The 23,735-nt window shown below is 38.9% G+C and overlaps 2 long non-coding RNA genes across 5 annotated transcripts in view; one reads left to right on the top strand and one right to left on the bottom strand.

Moving 5' to 3' along the window:
• Window positions 1-22,053, top strand: part of LOC123569097 (uncharacterized) — a 44,736-nt gene extending 22,683 nt beyond the window's left edge. For 2 of the 4 annotated variants that reach the window (XR_010581747.1, XR_010581746.1), the window contains exons 2-4: window positions 7,629-7,746; window positions 10,740-10,908; window positions 21,478-22,053. This is a non-coding gene — a long non-coding RNA (uncharacterized lncRNA). The remainder of the gene's footprint in view (window positions 1-7,628; window positions 7,747-10,739; window positions 10,909-21,477) is intronic. The other 2 variants (XR_012423981.1, XR_012423980.1) reach the window with 1 other exon arrangement.
• The window catches only part of LOC107127681 (uncharacterized), a 63,504-nt gene that overhangs the window by 16,234 nt on the left and 23,535 nt on the right, over window positions 1-23,735 (bottom strand). The window lies entirely within an intron of this gene.

The raw sequence follows: 23,735 nt of genomic DNA, 5'->3' as shown, positions 1-23,735 counted from the left end.
GTATGAGATGGAATTTCATTGTTGTTTTGATTTGCATTTCTCTAATGACCAGTGATGATAAGCTTTTCTTCACATGTTTGTCGGCCATATGAATGTCTTCTTTTGAGAAGTACCTGTTCATATCCTTCGCCTGCTTTTTGATGGGGTTGTTTGTTTTTTCTTGTCAATTTGTTTAAGCTCCTTGTAGATTCTGGATATTAGACTTTTGTCAGATGGGTGGATTGCAAAAATTTTCTTCCATTCTGCAGGAGAGATTTTTAAACACAGGTCTGATAAGATTCTTCTTGTTTTAAGATCCATTAGCTCTTGCTGTTAATGCAAAGGAATGTGCAGGATGTCTTGGAACATTTTATTTCAGTCAAGCAAACACAGCATGGGCACTCTTGCACATAAGGAGAAATAAACATGTTTATGCAATGCTCCAGGTTTTCAGAAGTGTCTTTAGTCACATTTTTCTTCATTAGCATTAGCCTGAAGCTCTTAGCATGAGCCCTGTGTGAACCCATGTGTAAACGCACAGATCCCCTTCCTGCACAGAACCCCTTGTTCTGCTTATTGTCCACACGTCTCCCCATAGCCACATGCCTCTTTTCTCTATCTCTGCCCCTGGAAGGCTGACTGGCAGCAAACAGCTACTTTGTTCTTTGACTTCATTGGGATTTATGATTAGAATGCATCAGTACTGTGAGGTTGGGGTATCTCCTCCTTAGGCTCATGCTGTCGGCATGCTGTCCGTTAGTTGCTTCCCTCCCTAAGGTAGCCTTTCCATTAAGGAATGCAACCCAGCTTCCATTGACTGCTCCATCCTTTTCCCTTTGATCCCAAGAGTGACAATAACTCCCTGTTTGTGAGCCCTGCACCGCCCCCATTCCCGGAATTGCCCAATTCCTTGCTGATTTCCCTAAATCCTTGCCCACACATTTGTAAAGAGTCTATTAAACTCCCCTCAGCAGTTTACTTTGGGTGTGGTGTTTTCTGCTGGGTTTCTTATGTATTCTCTACATATAGCTTAGTCTTGTACACTACAGACAGAAAATTGACAGAAAATTCTGATAGATAAACATTTCTTCCACTCCAACACATTAAAAAACACCAACGAAACAAAAAAGGTATTTTTCTAAGTCCTACTGCCATAATGAGTAACTGTTTTTCTACTTATTTTAAATAACATGCACCAATAGCAGAAATGCAGTATTAACATAAATCTATGTGAAAGTGAAATTTACTCATGCTTTTATGACCCCACACACTAAACTTCTTTTATTTATTTTTTTGTTGTTGTTGTATACTTATAGGAAAGATACATTTTTTTATTTTTTATTTAATGTTTTTTATTATTCCATTGAGTGCATACAGTGTACCGTTGACATTTTTCTTCTCATGTATCATGAAGGTTGTACATTATTTTTATTTAGGGATTGTTATGAAATTTTATATAGAGCCAAATATGTTTCTTTGGAAACAGGGTCAAAGAATTCATTATTGGATTCAGATCTCATAATTGGAAACAAATTCACACATATCATACTGTTTAATTAGTGCATGCCAAACTTTCTCTCTCTTTACTACTGTTGGAAGTAACTTCGTTGATATCATGTTTTTATGCTCCCGGAAGTGGATTTCCTTATAACCTTTCTACCTGATCTCACGTGCCTTTAGATTTTGTTGAAACAATTCTACTACAGAATTATAAGTGTAAAGTGGGGAAAACGATTTCTGAAACATAGGCCAAAAAAGTTCAACTGTGAACTGAGAGAAAACAAAAGAAAAAATGCATTTTTTGGCGAGAATAAGTTTTAGTAATTTTTAGTATGGAGCACTATATTAGTCTGTTTTCACGCTGCTAATAAAGACATACTTGAGCCTGGGTGATTTATAAAGAAAAAGAGGTGTAATGGACTCACAGTTTCACATGGCTGGGGAGGCCTCACAATCATGTGAGGCAAAAGAGCAGAAGACATGTCTTACATGGCAGCAGGCAAGAGAGTGTGTACAGGGGAACTGCCCTTTATAAAACCATCAGATCTTGTGAGATTTATTGGCTATCATGAGAGCAGCAGGGGGGAAAAACCCACCCCCATGATTCAATTACTTCCCACTGGGTCCTTCCTATGACACGTGGGGATTATGGGAGCTACAATTCAAGATGAGATTTGGGTGGGGACACAGCCAAACCGTATCAAGCACATAGGTAAAAACATGGCCAGGTTAATTCCCTCTGCTGGGTTGACTCACAAGCTATTTGTGTCTTTGTGGAAGACCCTGTCTCTGTGCAAATTTCTAAGTTGGGAAGAGGCTTCACAACGATGCAGAATCCCAAACTGATTCTCATACATTTTTCTACTAAGTAAACATATTCCTGAATTTATCAGGAATAAACAAATTTTCTACTAAGTAAACATATTCTGAATTTCTGAGAAATTCTGAAATCACCCCCAAGTTGTCTAAAATGAAGCAATAAATTGGGACCACATTTCTTTAAATATATAATTAAAACTTACTTGTGGCTGGATGTGGTAGCTCATACTTGTAAACTCAGCACTTTGGAAAGCTGAGGTGGGAGGATCACTTGTGCTCAGGAGTTCAAGACAAGCTTGGGTAGTCTACATCTCTACATCTCTACAAACAATTTAAGATATTAGCCAGGAATGGTGATGTGTGCCTATAGTTTCAGTTACTTGGGAGGCTGAGGTGAGAAGATTGTTTGAGCCCAAGAGTTGAAGCCTGAAGTGAGTTATGATTGTTCCACTGCACTCCAGCCTCAGCAATAGAGACCCCATTTCTAAAAAAATAAAGCAAAACCAAACTTACTTGTAATAACATATTCTTATCTATTAGTTTGCTACATGTCTTAAACCAATAATCACAAATGTGACTATTATTTTTTAGATCCTATATTGTCTAGAGTATTGCTACTCAAGGAATGGTCTGTAGACCAGCAGCATTGACATCATCTGAGAACTCTACAGAAATGCAGAATATCAGGCCCTACACAGATTTCTAAATCAAAATATGCATTTTAACTAGATTCCCAGGTGATCTGTTTGCATATTAAAATTTAAGAAGCACTGAGTGTACCCATATTTGTCTAATAAATGTGTTTCCTACTTATTTTCAGACATTTGGATCATAGATACATAAAGGGATGTTAGAAATGATCTAACCCTGCATTTCCCCCTGTGTATTCCATGGACAATCATTGCATAGAATGTCAGTAGGGGTTATACTGAAAAAGTGCAGGAAATGCTACTGGTTAAATAATGCAAATAGTTTTCTTATTACTGGTTTCTCAGAATCTTTAATAAGCTGATGTGCATTGTGACTCTCCAGGGAAGGGGGATGAGATATAAAACAGTGAATGTATTGCAAAACATGTGAACATAGGACATTATTTTCACCAGATATTTTACAAGACTAGTGTACCTATCTTAGTCTGTTTGGGCTGCTACAACACAACACCTTAGACTGGGTCACTTATAAGTCATAGAAATTTATTTCTCATAGTTCTGGAGGTTGGAAAGTCCAAGAACAAGACACCAGCAGATTTGGTGTCTTGCGAGGGACCTCTGCTTCCAAGAGGCAACTTGTTGCTGTGTCCTCACATGGCAGAAGGATGGAAGGACAAAAGGGCAAAAAGGATCAAACCAGATCCCTTAAGCTCTTCTATAAGGGCACTAATTTCATTCATGAGAGTGTAACCCTTGTGACTTAATTACCTTCTAAATTCCTCACCTTTTAATACTATTGCCCTGGAGATTAAGTTTCAATGTATGAGTTTTGAAGGCACACACACATTTAAACCACAGCAGTACCCTTTGATACATTTTGAAAAATATTCAGTTAATATGAATATCTCACTTAATAGACTCATATTTTTAAATTTCATCTTATTATTTGACAAATATAAGGTAATCTACTCTAACTTCTTGTTGATTTTTAATAGGAATGTGACTGCTGCGGTACTGGTTATAAAAATAGACCCAAACTGTAATGTGTTGTTCATATGAGTCCAGGGGTTTTCTAGGGTGAGAAAGTAAGTGGGTGTCATGTACTGTGAATGTCTGGGATCTTATCCTACTTGCAAGCCTACTACAAATTAGCCCATAATAGTTTCATGGAAGTTGGCAGAAGACATGAAATTCTTGGGTCAGAGACAAATGACTTTATTACTCATGCCATAGAAAGCAACATAAGCTTCATGTTTATATCAGTTACCCCACATCTCTCAAGTCCCACAGGAGCAATATGGATTGTCCCTGGTGAGTGTTGCTCATGGAGAGAGATTATGCCAAAGCTAAGGATCCTGGAGCTTAGAGAACCCACAACTTTTAAATGAGCTGCAAGCATAGCTGCCTTTTGCCCTATAGAGAGATACTATCTTTATTATATGGTACAGTAAACAAATCTGTCCTTTGCTTCCAAGGGAGACCCTATCTATCTTTCAAGGTTGTTCACTATACAAACTTTCTTGAAAAGACAGCCCAGAACAAAGGGATTCAATGCTTTCTTTTTAAATAGCCTTGATTCAAGAATTGCAGGGATTGAGCACTTTTACTCATAAGGTGTGCAAAAAAAAAAAAAAAAAAAAAAAAAAACAGCAATAACAACAACAAAACAAAAAACCTGAGAGACCCATGGAGAATTGTATCCCAAATTTTCTAGGGGTGAGAAAGGGAGTAGGTGTTCTGCTGCATGAAGTTATTCAGTAATTCAGACTGATAGTGAGTCTACCATGTTCAACACATGGCTTCTAAAGTCACTCTGGCTATATTTGTTGAGGTAGGAGTGGAGTTCATCATTCCTGACAACTGGAAGGGCAAGAGTTTGGCAGTGCATACATGTGAGGGTTCATGAGCCAGGTTTGGAAGTGGCGCATCCCACTTGCTAACACTCTATTGCCTAGAACATGGCCACATGGCCACATCTCATTGCACAGGAGAAGGGGAAATGTAGCTTAGCTCTGTGCACAGGAGGAAGGGGAGAACAGGTTTTGAAGGCCACTCTACAGTCTCTACAACATTGCCAATTTTGGTGACTTAGCTATTAGTTTCTCTGTTTTCATCTCAGGTGAAAAAGTGTAAACATACATATAAATGCCTTGGAGTGGGGCTTTATATCTCACAGTGTCACAGAATTTGGGGACTAGAAGGGCCCTTAGAATCATTAGTTCTAGCCATCTTTCCCTCCTTACACCTCCAGTCATTTTAGAGGGGAAGAAGAAACTGAAACTCAAAGAAGTTAAATGGCATAGCTTCATAGCTTACTAAACACAGATGGTTAGTCAGATGAGTTGAGATTTTCAGATCTCTGTTCCACTACATTTTGACCTAGATCAAACTTGCAAGGTCACAGGACCATTTTGTATTTTAAATTATCATTCCCGAACTACCTGTTTTTTATTTTTGGATTTTTTTTTTTTTTTTTTTCAAAATAGGGTCTAATTTTGTCACCTAGGCTGGAGTGCAGTGGCACAAACATGGTTCACTGCAGTCTTGACCTCCCGGGCTCAAGCAATTCTCTTGCCTCAGCCCCCCAAGTAGCTGGGACTACAGGCGTGTACCACCATACCCGGCTAATTTTTTTTTTTTTTTTTTTTTTAGGGACAGGGTTTCACCATGTTGCCCAGGTAGTCTCAAACTCCTGGGCTCAAGTGATCCATGCACCAGGGCTTCCCACAGTGCTGAGATTACAAGTGTAAGCCACTGCTCTCGGCCTATATTTGAAATTTTGATTGTTGAGATTTCTTAAATCTTCGAAAATCTATGTATATTGTTTGTTCATTTAGGATTTGTTGAACCCTACTATGGCAGACATTATTCTAGTTGCGGGAAATACAGCTGGGGATGGGCAAGGCAAAGGTCCCTGTTCTTATGGAGCTAGCACTGAGGTGAGATTCCAGAATATTTAGAATGTGATTGACTTTCCAACATGAGAGACATAATGGCTAGTTTATGATATAAATAGTTACACATGGATTCCAAAAACTTATACTTATTGTCAGCTTAAGTCAGATAGCATAGACCTTAACAGCTCTTAAGTTTCTTTACTGTTAGTTCATAGCAAGATTCTCTTTGTGTTTAATATAACTAACCTTTCAAAATAAGTCCTATGCATTACTTCTATAACAAATGAGTTATTATTATTATTTTGTTGTTGACTTTAGGTTAACGGGTTTTATTATTTAGACAGCTTTATTTCAAGTCTCAAAACAGATTGGAAAATTTTTAACAGAAATCTCATTCACATGTTTTGATTTATCAAAGCATTTTATGTGTACTTAAAAAAATTCTTTCTGTTCCCTAGAGAAGCCCGTAATGTACTCAGTACAAATTGAACATCAGAAATATAATGTAGTCAAATGACAGAATAAAATTCAAGAGAAACTGCTGAAGCTTTGCTCTTTGAAAGAAAAATCTGTGTTTCTGTGTTACGTTGTGTGTATATATTATGGAAATATCTGAAAGATACACAGCACCCATGCACAAAAATATTGTTTATGAAGAAGTATATATAATGCAGTTTATTGAAAAAGATTTCAATTTAAAGTAATAGTGCATGAAATAAGCATAGTGTGGCATGTTGCAAAGTGGTCTGAATCGCAAGTCCCAAGAATTAGGATCTAATCTTGATGGTGCTTAAAAAATTACACAATATAAATATTTACATAGCATTTTATGGCATAAAAAGCTTTTTTTTTTTTTTTTTTTTTTTTTTCATTTAACAATAGCTAGCATTTACTGAGCACTTACCATGTACCAGACATGGTGATGTTATTAATTCCTACAGCGCCTCTATGAGGTAAGTGTCTACTCCCTCTTCAACACTCCACTCCCCAACCCCACCCTCCCTGACCGCCCCCCCGAGGAAATCAGGACGCCCCCTCATCCCAAACAGGGATACTGAACAGTGCCACTGTCTGCCACCTGTACATTGTTCCCTCCTTCCAGGACTCAGTTCTGGTATACAGTGCTGACTAGTTGGTGGATAGTGAAGGCCACCTAGGTACACAGCCATATTATTAATTATTATTATTATTTACATTAACACTTTTTTTTTTTTTTTTTGAGATGGAGTCTCACTCTGTCACCCAGGCTGGAGTACAGTGGTGCAAGCTCGGCTCACCGCAACCTCCGCCTCCCAGGTTCAAGCAATTCTCCTGCCTCAGCCTCCTGAGTAGCTATGATTACAGGCACGTGCCACCAAGCCTGGCTAATTTTTTGTGTTTTTAGTAGAGACAGGGTTTCACCACATTAGCCAGGATGGTCCCAATCTCCTGACCTTGTGATCTGCCTGCCTCGGCCTCCCAAAGTGCTGGGATTACAAGTGTGAGCCACCACACCCAGCCTAAAACATTTTTTTAAATGAAGGAGTCTTGCTATGTTGCCCAGTCTGATGTGGAACTCCTGGGCTCAAGCAATCCTCCCACCTCAGCCTCCCCAGTGGCTGGGACTACACAGACACACCATCATGTCTTGCTCTTTTTAAAAATTTCAGTGTCTCGTCAGGGTCAACAGGAGAATTAAACAGGCCCAGAGTTCCCCCAAAGTTCTCAGGCATTCATGCTTAGGTTACATATTTTACAAACCTCCCCAAATCCCCTTTTTATTATCTCTTTTGACTTCACCCAGGTGCAAGCCCAGAGGCAGTCTATACCCCAACTGAACTGGCTGGTCCTCAGTGCTGCCTGCTTCCGTGCCCAACTTAGAACTACACATCTGCTGCCTCCTGGTAACATGTCATTATAAGGTAGGGAGTGGGTTTCAGTTCTTGGTCACATTAGTATTATTATTAATAGAGACAGAGAATCTCACTCTGTTGCCAGTGCTGGAGTGCTTTGGCAAGATCACAGCTCACTGTAGCCTCAACCTCCTGGCCCAGGTGTTCCTCCTGCCTCAGCCCTCCAAGTAGGTGGGACTACAGGTGCGCCACCATGCCTGGATAATTTTTTTTTTTAGAGATGAGGTTTCACCCTCTTTCCCAGGCTGGTCTTGAACTCTTGAACTCCTGGGCTCAAGTGATCTGCCTGCCTCAGCCTCCCAAAGTGCTGGGATTTGAGCCACCACCTTGGTCACATTATTGACAGCAGTACAACCTTTCCTGGGAGGTAACCCCAATTTTATTTTGTTTGCTCACAAGTACGTGCAAACTGTTTTTATTTTCTTGGTCTAAATTGTGCAAAGATTGAAGTATTTACCTCCCATTATATCTTCACTTTCCTTTTTTCTCCCATCTATAATGTTTACTGGATGCTAGCCTGATAACCTTCACTTCTGTCAACTTACTTCTCAATTGCCGTTGAACCTCTCTTTCTGTCATGTTTTCCCCTTTAGTAAGTGCGATCATACTACATTGATTCTAAGATGCATGTTTTTCACATTTTAATGTCTCTGAAATCAGCCTGCATTTCACAGTGGTTGACATCTTACAATAAATTCTAGCACTTAAAAAAGTTGTTAGTAGAACATAAAATAATTGTGCATTTCAAGCAGCCCAGGGCTTCTTAGATTTGATGGAATAAAGCTAATGCAATCATAAGGTCTGCAGTTTAGAGACGCCAGTTGACTTGCCCAAGATCATGCACTGGGACAAGGTAAAGCTGAACAGGACGCATCCTCAAGCAGGCTGACTTCAGAGCCCTTGCTTTGTGCTCTGCACTATAGTGGGGGAAGCAACGTTCGGAGAGGCAAGGGCACTTTGCTGCCGTGTGATAGCATCAGAATTTGAATCCAGAGCCCTTTCTCACTACTATATTTGTTTCTGTGACCTCAAGGATACAGGAATTTGGTCTAGAAAATCTCTAAGGTTTCTAATTTGAAATAAAGCCAGTTTTATTTTTTAAATTCATCAATTTTTAAAAATACATTTTCTAGTGCAGAAAATATACACGGCACAATTTAAATTAAAAATTTAAACTTAAAAAATAAATTAAATGTAAATAAAAAATTTTAAAAGTAGCAAAGGAAAATAAGGAAAAGTAATTTTTCCAACTCGTGCCCCAGCCACTCACTCCTACTCCCTAGAGGTAAACACTGCTACAACTCTTCTTGTGCACATTCTAGAGGCATTCTATGCATATAAAGCAAATATGTACATATGGCATTTTAAAGTTATCAACCGTACGTTCACACCAGTATCTCTAAGCCCAATCAGTCCCGTAACAGGTCTCATTCTAGTTTTCTCCCACTCCAAATTTGTGACTCCCATCTTCAAAATTTTCCTCAATGTATTTTCTTATTTGATCAATTCCCATGTGCATAAACAATCTCTTGGGTCATTGTCCCTCTCTTTTTGGGATGTTCCTGGCATCTTGCTTGGCTCTGGCACCCCACGCTAACCTGCTGCCCCCTCTGCCCCTTTCCATGTGAACGCCCTTCCCATCCACACCGGGCTCAGACAAATAGTTGGCAGATAAAAGATAGACGTCCAATTAAATTTGAATTTCAAATAAGGATGTCTCAAATAATGCATGGGATATACTTGTACTAAAAATTATTCACTGTTTATTTGAAATTCAAATTTTAACAGGGCTTCCTGTATTTTTATTTGCTAAATCTGGCAACCTTACATGCTGGGCCACCCATCACCACCATACCTTAGTGCAGAACCCTCTTCATCTCACTGGAGGTTTAACATGTGAAACTGAGTAGTCCTCCTTCCCACTGTGTCTTGCTCGGCCCTGCCTAATAGCTTTTGGGCTGAAGTGTTAGGGAAGGGATTGAAAGGACAGGGAAAGGGAGAAGGAGAATGTGGGAAGGGTAAGAAGGAAAGAGGGAAGGAGACAAGAAGAAAAGTGAGAGGAAGAGGAAGAATGCATTACATTTTTAAAATCTAGATTTATGAAAATGCAGTTTTTTACTTACCTAAACTACATACAGTGTAATGATTTTAAAAACCCCACAGAGCCAGGCAGATCTCTTGAGATCAGGAGTTTGAGACCAGCTGGGGCAAGATGATGAAACCTCATCTCTACAAAAAACACAAAAAATCACCATGTGTGGTGGCTCATGCCTGTAGTCCCGGCTACTTGGGGGACTGAGGCAGGAGGATTGCATGGGTCTGGGAGGTGGAGGCCGCAGTGAATAATGATCTCACCACTGTACTTCAGCCTGGGTGACCAAGTGAGACCCTGTCTAAAAATAAATAATAATAATAATAATAAATTAAACCCCACATGGACAAAAATGCCACCTAAAGTCAAGGAATGTGAAATTACAACAAGCCTAGGTCAGCTGATACTAAGTTAACTAAGTCAATAGAAACTATACTGGTGAGGTAAGTTTGAAAATTTGGGAGGGTTATGAAGTTCTGCTTTGGGCAAAATCTTTTCTTGATGTTTACTACCTCCTTATTCAGAAAAACAAACAGCAACAACAACAAAAACCCCCAAAACAACAATCTCTTATGTAGCAAAAAAAAATCTTGGGGGAACTAGCCTTCTTTTGATGATTGTAATGTGGGAACATATGCAGTATAAATAACACAGAAACACTTTAAAGACTCCTCATGCAAACCTTGTCCACTTTGTAAGTTGAGTATTACCTTTCAGAAGGGAGCAAAGATGAAACATTGGGTTTAAATGATTCCTTTGGTCAAAAGCAGCATCTTGGCTTTTTACATACTTATTATCTATAGATAAAACAATAAATTGCAAAGCACAGGTACATTCAAAGTAAGTGCTTTTCCAGGGTGGTGGTGGTTTTGTTTTTTAATTTTTTGGTTTTGTTTTCTCTTTGTTCTAGCCCAAAGTAGACAAAAGCAAGTGAAAGCATTCAAACAAATCATTCGAAGTTGGAAACAGGGTTTGATGGGTCATCTATAGCATGTAGAAATATTTATGAAAAATATGAGGAGAGGTCTGCAGGGAGCACAGTGGGGCGATTCCTTATAAAATCACCTGAAGTGCTGGGGGTAAGTGATGTAAACATCAGGGAGGCTGGAACTCACTTGAAAAGGCATCCAAGGCAAGATGCATGTGGGCAGATCACATGCTTCCAGGCATTCTGTTGCATGCAGAAAAGTGGGATGTTCCTTTAGAGCCTCCCTCAGAGGAGATACTATCTGAGCACAGGCAAATATCTGAATATCACCTTTTGGGCCACAGTGAGGAACTCAAGGAGTTGAAATGGTTTCTGGAGAAAAAAAAAAAAGCTCAGAGATACAAGATTTTCCTTTAAACTCAACCCTCATATTTCTGTGCTGTGAGTACTTTGGACCCTGGTGGAAAGGAAATAGCCGGGAGCTTCCTCTGCCCTGTCCTCTGTCTCAAGACATCTGTAGAAGAAAGAGGAGTGTGAGATAAAAAATGTGGACTTTCAAGCCCAACAGAATCTGACTTCCAAGTTTTGTTTCCTACATAGTAGTTGACCTAGGGCAGAGGGCAGGTTACTTAATCCTTTTTTTTTTTTTGAGATGGAATCTCACTCTGTCCCCGAGGCTGGAGTGCAGTGATCTCGGCTCACTGCAAGCTCCGCCTCCCGGGTTCACGGCATTCTTCTGCCTCAGCCTCCCGAGTAGCTGGGATTACAGGCGCCCGCCGCCACACCCAGCTGATTTTTTGTATTTTTAGTAGAGACAGGGTTTCACCGTGTTAGCCAGGATGGTCTCGATCTCCTGACCTCGTGATCCGCCCACCTTGGGCTCCCAAAGTGCTGGGATTACAGGCGTGAGCCGCCGCACCCGGCCACTTAATTCTTCAATAAGTGTTTCTTCTTCTGTTAATACCACCCTGCTATGCTATGCTAAGTGATAAAATAGGACAGTGTTTCTGAAATGTGGTTCCTGGGCCTGCAGCGTCAGCCTATCAAGGGATCTTGTTAGAAATGCAAATTATTCACCCCACTTTAAACCTGTAGAATCAGAATCACTGAATCTATGGTTTAATGAGCCCTCCAGACGATTCTAGTGCATTCTAAAATTTGAGGACCACTGTAAAAGGAAAAGCCACTGGCATAGAGCTGATGAACAAAAAATGGTAACTGCCTTTTTTTTTTTTTTTTTTTTTTTGACAGAGTCTCACTCTGTTGCCAGGCTGGAGTGCAGTGACACGATCTTGGCTCACTGCAACCTCTGCCTCCTGGGTTCAAGTGATTCTCCTGCCTCAGACTCCTGAGTACCTGGGACTACAGCCACGTGCCACCACACCCAGCTACTTTTTGTATTTTTAGTAGAGACAGGGTTTCACCATGCTGGCCAGGCCAGGATGGTCTTGATCGCTTGACCTCATGATCCACCCTCCTTGTGCTCCCAAAGTGATGGGATTGCAGGTGTGAGCCACGGTGCCCAGCCAGTAACTGCCCTTCTAAGCATGCTCCTTCTTCATTTCCTGTCTTCCCCTATTTATATGACTTTCCCTCTATTTTTTATTATTGGAATATATTAGTGTTGCCCTCTGTCTTCTGTTATAAAGAGAGAGGAGCTGAGAGCAGACCTTGGGGAGAGGCTGGGCTGCCACAGTTAGACCCATGCCTCAGGGACCCAGACACTCACTTCATGATGCTTTATAGGTCTCCAGGAGTCCTGTGAAATACCACCCTCACTGGACCCATGCATGAACCCACTAACTTCTGGAAACTCCAAAGGAGAGGAGAAGACAATGTACAGTGAAATTTTTCTTTGTCTGGCAGGCCCCATTTGGATTTGTGACATTTTCTTTCTTTCCAGTCTATCCTCCTCACTGCAGTCAGATCATGTTTCTGAATAAAAAGTATCTGATTCTCTCATTACTAAAATACTCTGTAACCTCCCTAAGATTTTGCCCATAATATTAGGTAAAACTCCTTATCATAGCATGTAAAGCCCTTCTCAGTCTGGTCTTGAAAGACCTCTTCAGCCTTGTTTTACTTGTCTCTGTTTACTGTTGCTATTACAGAATAGAGATTAGGTAATTTATACAAATGAAAGTTTATTTGGCTCATGGTACTGGAGGCTGGGAAGTCCAAAAGCATGGCGCTGACATCTGGTGAGGGCCTTCTTGCTGCATTATCCCATGGCAGAGAGCAAGCAAGCATGTGAGACAGAAGGAAGTGGGGCCAAACTTACCCTTTTATCAAGAACCCACTCCCTCAATAACTAACCAACTCCTAAGATAACAGCATTACTCCATTCATGAGGATGTAGCCCTCTTGGCCTAATCACCTCTTAAAGACTCCACCTCTTAATAGTGTTATAATGGCAACTAAGTCTCTAACACATGAACTTTGAGGGGAACAAACTCAAACCACAACAAGCCTCATTGCCCATTTCCTGCCGCCTTTCTTCTTCCCATTTCCAACACACATGGGTACACATGCACATGCATGACTTGTCCCTGTGGGAAAGCAAGTGGTGAGCAAAACACCACTGGTGGATATTACCCTTGAGCTGGTCATGAGGAGAATAGAGAAAGTATTCCAGGCAAGAGGAACAAGATGTGAAACAGCATGGGGAACTACAATGTGGCATTATGAGGAGCTTTTTGTTTGTTTGTTTTTGTTTGTTTGTTTTTCTGAAAGTGAAATTTATGAGGTAAGGTGTAAAGACAGGTGGTGCTGGAAAAGAAAGCTCAGGTCAGGCCTGGGAAAGTCTTTAGTGATATGCTAACCAAGGTGCCCAGCAAAAACCAAACAGCATACTCATATGCAAGTTTCAACACATTGCAGATTGTCTAGTGGTTACATTAGATTCTTTTTGTTCAGGTCTTGAATAAAAGTAGGCATATTATCTTTGTCAAATAGCTGAAGAAACTGAGACTCAGAAGGTAAATCATTGACTCATGGGATATTTCCATTATAAGATGCTGAGGATAGGATCCACAGCATCCTATCCTCAGCCATCACTGTGCTCCCAATCACGACACTGTTCTGAAGCCAGGGCTTTCCCTGGCCCTATAAAAGTAGCAATTAACTTCAAATTTGGACTATGGCTCTAGATCTGACTCAAACCCTCTTCATGGAGGTCCTCAATTTAGATGAGTTACTTTCTTAACCTTAAGATATTTGTTTCCTTATACTTGGTGTCTTAATTATTTGTTATTATTTATTCCCTAACAACACTGGCTAGGAACATTCTGAGATTTGGGCATTTAGTTTTTCTGTAGATCCCCTTGATAAATTCTTGGTGGACAGCCTCCTCTGTCTGAATAGCTAGTATCAATATCCACAAAGGCCCTTTATGCAATTTGTCAGTTCTGTAAGTGTCAATTTCGTAGAGTGGGTGTCTTTAGTGGCCTCCACTTATGTTTGAAAAAATTTTAACGAATGCTTTTACTTCGGAATTCTTTCCTGAAAATATGTGGCAAAAACAATCTTGAAAATAATATTTTGTTCTTTAAGAGTTGGGCTATTGTTCCCTCTCTTTCAGGAACTGGTTTACAAAACTTATATCCAGGGAAGCACAGTGAAACCTTAAAGTGTAGAAAAAAACCCAGAGGAATCAGTGTGTCAAACTGCAAACTAGACTTATTTGAAGTCACCATAACAATGACAAAATTAATATATTAATAGCAACCCTAAGGCTGATAAGTTATTTTAGTAAAGTGTCTAAAAGTTTGAAGGATTGCTTTTCCATGTTGGAAAAATGATTATATATACCTTGGGGAGAAAAAGGTCTATTAATTGCCTCCATTTGAACATTATCAATATTAAGACATACATTAAATTAGAAAAAGTTTTAAATTAATTAACTTCAGCCTGGTAAATTCTCAAACTTTTATGTCCTTTGAAGGCAAAGATTGTGGTTGTATTCCTTGAAATTATACAGAGCTCTGTCTATAGTAGTGAATCTAAAAATAATTGTTGAATCAATGAATGAAACATTATTAAATCAGATCAATCAACCTAAAAATAATGTTCACAAACATGTCATCATGTTTTGTTCTGCACTACGTATTTCAGAACATTGTTTCCATTTAAAATTGGTTAAAATAATTTGTACTTCTAGATATTTATTTTTCAAATAAAGTAGCAATTGTGCAAAATAGCATAATTCCAGAAATAGTCATTGCAGCATAGCTTGCAATAGTGTAAGATTGAAAGCAATCTGAATTCCATCAATAGAGAACCAGTTATTTCTGTATAATGGAATACTATGCAACCATTACAAAAAATTGGCATCCCAATATATCTGATTGGTTTATATGGCTAAAGTAATTTTATTCCTCTTGGCCTGTGATTGATCTAAGAGTGGGCATGTGACTCAACTCTTGCCAGTGAAGTGTAATGGGAGGGCTAGCAGGGAGGGCATTCTTTCCTGAACAATAATGCAAACTTGCTTGAGGAGGGGGCCTCTTAATCACCTCTCTCCATCCATGTAGATAATGCCTAAAGGTACAACAGGCTTTTACAATTGCAAGCAAGAAGATAAAAGCCAACTTTCAAGAATGGTAGCATGAGAAAACAAGATCTAGGTCCCTGATTCATCCCTGAACTGCTGACTCAATGCCAGCAACCACCAACTTCAGGGATTCTGTTGTAAGAGGAGAATAAAATGCCTATTTGTTTGAATCTCTGTAAGTCAGGCTTTCTGTTATCTGCACCTTGATTAAAGAACTCTATTCCACAGTCTCAATCTCTACTGAGAAAAGATCATTGCTAGTATTATATTCTTCACTGCAAAATAGGAACTGCAGAATTTAAGGAAATAGGTAAGGAATCTCTTTTAAAAGACAACTAAGTAAATGAAAGTATAAAGCAGTATCTACATGTTATTTTTGTATTTACAAGTGATTAAATAATATATTCATATTTTCTTGTATCTGCATAAAGAAACACCTTAAAGGATACACACACACACACACACACACACACACACACACACACACACAACTAAATAAGGAGCAGGACAGAGGGAAACAGGATGAATTGGGAATGAAATTCCCTAATTGTGTGGGAATTAGGAATAAAAAGTAAACAGGAAATAGAGAAGTGAACTCATTACAAAAAAACTGAAATTTGTGCTTACAGAAAACACTTTTTTGATAAAACTACATTTTAATGCTATTTACTGACTCAGTGATTTTAGTCAAATCACCTAAATTCTCAGGGTCTAATTTTCTTACCTACAGGATGAGAAGTCATCGTTTTCTAATTAGACCTTTTTCATTTTGAAAGCTATACAACTCTGTGATGTATCACTCAATTATGTCATCCTATACAATGTTAAATAGTTACATTTAATAACTTGAATTGAACAATTCAAGTTAAATAATTCCAATTTGAAGTTCTTATCTGGACAACCTTATAGTGAGTTGTTGGTGGAGCATTTGGAGACAGCCTGGGAATGGATCACATTAAACATTTCTGACCGTTTCCATTACGAAATGTTAAAACTTAATACTTCAACCTTCATACTTCAACCCTTGTCTGCCATTTCTTATTTCTTTGCTCTGCTTGACTTTTTATTTTCTCCATAGCAGTTGGATCTTCTAACATCCCCAATAATTAACCTATTAATTGTGCATTATGTAAGTGATTTCTCTCACCACACTACAAACTTTACGAGGGTGGGGAATCTTTGCTTTGTGCATATCAAGTACTTGGCACAGAGTAAACGTTCAACAAATATTTGCTGAATGAGTGAATGAATGAAGTCATGGTAGCACACCAGATCCATTTGAATGTCTAAACAAGCTTTTACCACCGTGTGGGAAGAGCGGTCTGGAAAGATAGCAAATCATCAGTTTTCACATTTGGATGGTTGAATGGTTTGTTAGGAAAACACACAGAATCATAGTTTGCTTTTTCCTGGCTCATCTTTTATGACAGAAACTTATGAAGTAAAAGTAGGCATCTTAAGGACTCAATACAAGAAAACAAATCTAGATATTTATTAAAAATAGAGTAGCCTGTTATTAAATTAGTGTTAACCCAAGCATGCTTGGGTGCCTAGACTCTGTAGACCTGAGAATAGGCAACTTTAAGGCTTTACTTCTAGGTCTCAGAACTGAAGAGCTCTCACCCTTAAACAGAGAAACTCAGTCCTTCTGTTTTTTGGGGTCTCAGTTCAGGTTTCCAAGAAAGGTGTTCTAGTTTGAAATGCATACCCCAGCTTTGCTGCTCCCCTGCCTGCCTCTGCTGCAGCTCTTTCTCAGCTTGTCCTTCTTGGTGGCTGAGTGCTGGACTGCTCCAATGCCTGCTGGCTCTTGATGTCCCCTCTGGCTGCCCAGGCAGTTGTGCTGACCTTCTCTACCTTGAACATGATTGACGTGACTGCTTTCCCCACCGTGATCCGGGTAGTACCTTCTCCCTCTTACATCCCCTATTCAGTGGCAGTGAGACGGAGAGAAGGCCACTCAGCAGAGTTGCTGGAATCTTCGGTTGTTTTTCTTTCAGATTTGCAATTTAGTTTTCATCCTCCCAGAGCAGAGAAACACTTTCTCTAGGTTAGTGTGGATTCTAGTAGCGTCTGTATCACGAACCACTGCTCTTGCTCCCTTCAAGCAGTTACCGAGGCTGCCCTCACTTATGAATTTCTCTCTTCTCTAACACACAGGCTTCTTGGTTGCCATCTATAATGTTGCTTCCATGGTCGCCCTATATATGTCAGACATATATGTCTGTATATCTGAAGTATAACAGTGGACAGGATTAAAATTATTTTCCATGCAACTTCTATGTTGTGTGAACATTCAGGGAATATAGTTGATGTGTGTTGGTAGAGGGGCCAGGAAGGAGAAGGGCAACTCCCAATTCAACACGTTACTGCGAGGGAGACATATTGACCTGGGTTTGGAGCTTGGTTCTACCTTTTGTTCATTCTGTGACCTTTGGCAATTTACCTGATCTCTCTGGAACTAATTATTTTTCACTTCTAAAATGTGCATAATGATAATACTTACCTCATGGAGTTATTTAATGATTAAGTATGCTAAGGGTATGTGGGGCCTTAAAACAGGACCTAAATAGGCTCTCAAATGTTGGTACATATAATCCTTAACATTGTCATTCTAATTCCCTCTTCCTTCTTCTTTATAATCATCCTCACAATCAGCACCATCGCTACCACTACTATCGACATCATCATCTCATCATCACCATTTTGAATCTAGCTGGGACTTCTGTAACACTAGATTTCTACCAAAACTCAATTTTTTCATCATCACAATATAGCAAACACAGCATTTAGTTTCTTTTGGGGGAGAAGTTTATAACTTTTATGTTATTTACTATTAGGTGTCAAGTTGACTGGGTTGAAGAATGCCTAGATGGCTGATGAAGTATTGTTTCTGGGTGTGTCTGTGAGGGTGTTGCCAGAGGAGACTGACATGGAGCCCGTGGACCGGGAGAAGAAGACCCACCCTAAACGTTGAGTGCACACCATCCAATTGGCTGCCATCGTGGCGCCAACAAAGCAGGCTGAAGAAGGGGATAAGCAGCTTGCTGTGTCTTCTCTGTCTGGCTCTTTTTTCCCATGGCCTGCGGGAGGCTTGCTTCCTCTCTTGCCCTTGGATATCAGACTCCAAGTTTTTCAGCCTTTGGACTTTGGGACTTGGACCAGTGGCCACCTGGGGGCTCTCAGTTCTTCAGCCACAGACTAAGCATTGCACTGTTGGCTTCCCTGATTTTGAGGCTTTTGGATGTAGACTGAGCCAGTCTACTAGCTTCTCTGTTTCCTTAGCTTGCAGATGGCCTGTCGTGGGACTTTACCTTATAATAGTTTGAGTCAATTCTAATAAACTCCCCTTTACATATATATATCCTATTGGTTCTGTCCCTCTAGAGAACCCTGACTAATATACTTCCTAAAACTCAGTTGTTAATTGATTTAAAATTTTAAAACTTAAAAGAGTGTAACACAGAGAATTGCTTATTATAGCTTATCACTCACATACTGAGACCAATATTTTCTTTCTAAAAGATATCCTAACTAGAAGATAGTCTTAAACTTTAATCATGAAAGATAATATCTAGAATTAAAGAAAATCACACAGAAAACATGAAATTTATTGTATTACAAAACTCCTATCCTGGAAAGAAACACCTCTAGTAATACTGGTCTTCCCTGCCTACCATCCAAGGCCCCATGCTTTACGTCCAAACACTAGGGGGAGAAAAAGTTACTTTTCAGGCACAATTCCTCAAATTAAAATGCTAGGTATTGTGTATGAATTTTTAAAATCTCTCTATTTTTCCACATGGGAGAGATATGATATGTGGTTATATTGAGAACATTTATAAAACTTTAGACAGAGTATTTGGAAGGTGGCCTCACTGAGAAATATTAGAAAAGGTACAATCTGCCAAAATAATTCTCTGAGAAACTGGAAATCAATAAATTGAAATAGAGAAAAGTGGACATAAAATTGGAACCCAAATTTTGAGATTTATCTTCTGGGAAACAGAACTGGGTGAAATGGACAAGTATTTTTCCTTGTTATATTTTGATAGTTTAATATAAGCTTGAATTATTGTTTGTAGACTCTGGGCCATTGCTTCTTGTATTTGTGTGTGTATGTGTACACACACATATTTGTTGTTTTAAAAAAGAGGGCTTCCTGCTATTTTATTGAGGAGTACTGAAAATTAAGCTTTTTTCTTTTTTTATTTTGAAATGATTTTAAATTTATAGAAAAGATGCAGAAACAACACAAAGATCTCTCAATCTTGATAGTACTCCTCAATCAAGTTCCCAAATATTCTTTTAGTGCATTTATTTTACCATTCTCTCTGTCTGTCTTTCTCTCTGTACATGCAAACAACACACAATATGCATAATATGTGCATATTACTATATACTTTTCTGAAGCATTGGAGAGTAAGTTTCAGACATAGTATCTTATTACTTTCAATGTGTGTTTCCTAAAAACAAGGATACTCTCCTATGTAATCACAATTAAATCTTTACAATTAGGAAATTGACAATGATAACATATTACCATCCAATCCATAGACCCTATTCAAATTTTGCCAATTATCATAACATTCTTTATGAAGTCCAGGATCCAATCCAAGATCACATGTGGCATTTAGTTGTCATGTTTCTTCAGTTTTCTTCAATATGGAACAGTTCCTCAGTCTTTGTCTTTTTTTTTTTTTTTTTTTTTTTAAAACGGAGTCTCTCTCTGTTGTCCAGGTGGAGTGTGGTGGCGCCATCTCGGCTCATTGCAAGTTCCGCCTCCCGTGTTCACGCCATTCTCCTGCCTCAGTCTCCCGAGTAGCTGGGACTACAGGCGCCCCCACCACGTCCAGCTAATTTTTTTGTATTTTTAATAGAGACGGGATTTCACCATGTTAGCCAGGAGGGTCTCGATTTCCTGACCTCGTGATCCGCCCGCCTAGGCCTCCCAAAGTGTTGGGATTACAGGCGTGAGCCACCGCGCCCGGCACCTCAGTCTTTCCTTGTCTTTATTACCTTGGTATTCTTAGAGAATATAAGACAATTATTTTGCAGAATGTTCCAGAATTTAGTTTCATCTCATGTTTTCTTTGTGATTTATACATTGTATGAGGAAGTACCATGTATTGATGTTGTGTTCTTAGTACATGATTTCTGCAGGTACATGATGTTCGTTGTCTCATTCTTGGTGCTATTTAAGTCTTACCACTTTGTTTAGATGGTATTTTCTGGGTTTAGAATATTTAATATGTGTTTTGTACGTATTAAGTAATGAATAATTAAGTAATTTGTGGGGAATAGTTTGAGACTATAAATATCTTCTTTCTCATTGAGCTTTCACCCACTAGTTTTACCATCCTTTGATGACCTTTGCCTATATAAATTATTTCTATACTGGGTGGTAAATGGTGATTTTGTATAATCTATCATTCTCTTTACATATATGTTATTCTGCTATAAGGTAGAGCTATCTGTCCATCTATCTACCCATCCATCTATCCATCCATTCATCCATCCGTATATCATTTATCTTATCTATCTGCCTACCATGTATACCAGTATTGGCTCAGAATCTTCTTTTACTCAATGAGTTACACTCCAATATTATAATTATAATACTTGATGATCAAGTTGTCCCAGGCTTTGTTAGTAAAAGCCCTTTCAAGCTGGCTTTTTTGTCCTTTTGACTTGCCCTCACAATTCTTTGAACATGCTTTTACTTTCTGGCACAAGATATTCCAGGCTTATTTTGTTGTTTCCCTGCTCTAGTCCTTGATTCAGTCACTTACCAAGGACCTTTGGTTTTTCCTTAGTAGCGAATGCTACTACTTTGAAATCAACACCTGAGCACCCTGGATATTTATTTCTATCAGGGTGTCATTGCATCTAGGCCCTTTTTGCAGATGGAGCTAGAAAAGATGTGCCTGTATACACACGCCCACTCGTGCACACCTACAGCTCTGTCTATTTCTGTTTATGTATATTTAAAAACCATGATTCTACACTGACACTTCCAATTCCAATTCAGTACTGCAGGTTTAATTGCAGCATTCATCTTTCTATATTTGTAATTTCTTCTCCAAAGGTGAGAAACCTGCTTGCCATTATTGTCGATTTATTCATTTATTTGTTCAACACCCCTAAGTAGTCAATACTGTGATTTCACAGGCTTCTTCATCAGCCCTAACCCTGCCAACCACTCCTGCCCCACTGAATGTGCCAATGGATTGCTCAGCTCCAACTAAGGAAAAGAAGAAGGAAGTTGGATACTTTATACCCTCTATATTGTCCATTAGCAACACAACCTAGAGCTAGGCTGGAGAAAGAAAACGCCAAAATGCTAATGAAAAATGTTCAGATGTATCACATATTAAGCATACATGATCCCAAATATTTTGCCTGATTTATGCTACGTATGCTATTTTCCATGTTGTATAGGCTCTGGTGCTAGTGTTCATTTATAGAAATCTCCATCGGCTGTACAAATGGCAATTTAAATACATTTAACTATGTGCTAATAATCTCATAATCCAATTTATCATGTATGATTGACAGATGAAATTATTTGGGGCAAAAGCTATGATTTTATTGTTGTAAGTTATTGTGAATGCTGGGCAGTGTAGGGCATGGCACTAGCTACTACCTCCCAGAAATGTGTAAGGACTATTGAAGGTTCCTTGCTCTTTTTGCTTCTTCAATATAAGCAAAGTTATTTATATCATAAAGTTGAAAGTTGGAATTCCACCCTTGCCTATTCTTTTTCCTCAGAAAGATGTCTTTCTTTCTAAGCATATGATACACTTAAGGATAGGCGGTGTCTCCTTTGGACATCTGTGTGCCAAACATGCATTGTAAATTTTTTCCCCTTAGTAACCAGGGGTGAAGTTCTCAACAGTATTTGTTGAGGATGGTAAAAGATTTAAGAAGAAAACACATTTTTACATCTTTCCCTTTTCTTTCTCCTTTTTTTTTTTTTTTTTTTTGTTTGTTTGTTTTTAGAGGGAGTCTTGCTTTGTCACCGAGGCTGGAGTGCAGTGGCGCGATCTCAGCTCACTGCCTCCCGGGTTTACACCATTCTCCTGCCTCAGCTTCACGAGTAGCTGGGACTACAGGCACCTGCCACCATGCCCGGCTAATTTTTTTTGAATTTTTAGTAGAGCCGGGGTTTCACCGTGTTAGCCAGGATGATCTCGATCTCCTGACCTCGTGATCCGCTCACCTCGGCCTCCCAAAGTGCTGGGATTACAAGTTTGAGCCACCGGGCCGGGCCTCCATTTCCTCATTTTAGAGTAATACTATCAGGGAAATGAAGATGAAACATAGAAACTTTGGTGAATAATTAAGATCATACACACAAGCATATCCATGAAGTAAAATATTTTCTGCAGACCTCCCCTCACCTTTCCAAATCATAGTCATAATATACTGAAAATCTTAAGAATGTTAAAGTGATATGATGACCTTGAAGTAAATAGCCACTTTATGGAAGATATTACATAATTCTGTATTTATATGTTCATAGTCTTTGATGACCGAATAATTACATTGAAGTAGTTTCATCTTACAGTGTGGTATTGTCTTTTTAACTATTATTAACAATCTATTTCAAGGAAATATATGAATGAGTCCACATCCTCACATTCATTGAATACTGTTTTTCTTTTTTGTAGTTAAATCTTTTCAAACAAACTGAGTCCTCAGAACAGGAATGACAATTATCATGAGTTTGTTATTCTAATGCTTGACTTTTCTTTTCTTTTTTTTTTTTTTAAGTTCAGAAAACCCATTGACTTTCTGAATTGAAAAGTTTAGCTCTGGAAAATGTATCATTGAACTTAAATAAATTTGTGTAAATAATTATAGACATAATGGTAAAGTTTGGCCATTGTCTACTATAATACCAACAAACCATTATTTTTTGGTTCAATACTCAGGCAGGTAGGGGAATGCATATTGTAGAACTTTGCTAATAGAGAATCTTTCTGGAATAGATTAATAAGTATCCAAGAAGCACTTGGACAGCTTTAAACAAAAGTGGCTCCAGATTACAGATGGATTACTTGATGGCATCTATACTCCAATGGGTCAGTCTAGAAATGTTCCATTAGTCAATTGAAAAGGAGACTTTGGATTCAGCAAGGCATTATTACAGATTGATGGAAGTTGATTAAATAGGAATATCATCAATAGCTTTTACTTAAAAAGATCATATTTTATTTTGCTTTATTTTTTAAAACAATTATTTATTTATTTATTTTGAGACCGGGTCTCACTCTGTCACCCAGGCTGGAGTGCACTGGGGTGATCACAGCTCACTGAAGCCTTGGCTTCCCAGGCTAAAGCAATCCTCCTACCTCAGCCTCCAGAGTAGCTGGGACCACAGACATGTGCCATCATGCCCAACTCATTTTTGTATTTTTGATAGA

The sequence above is a fragment of the Macaca fascicularis genome, chromosome 15 (genome assembly GCF_037993035.2).
Source record: "Macaca fascicularis isolate 582-1 chromosome 15, T2T-MFA8v1.1".
Lineage (NCBI taxonomy): Eukaryota > Metazoa > Chordata > Mammalia > Primates > Cercopithecidae > Macaca > Macaca fascicularis.
Note: the sequence above shows the minus strand (reverse complement) of the source record. Positions and strands in the feature narration are given on the sequence as shown.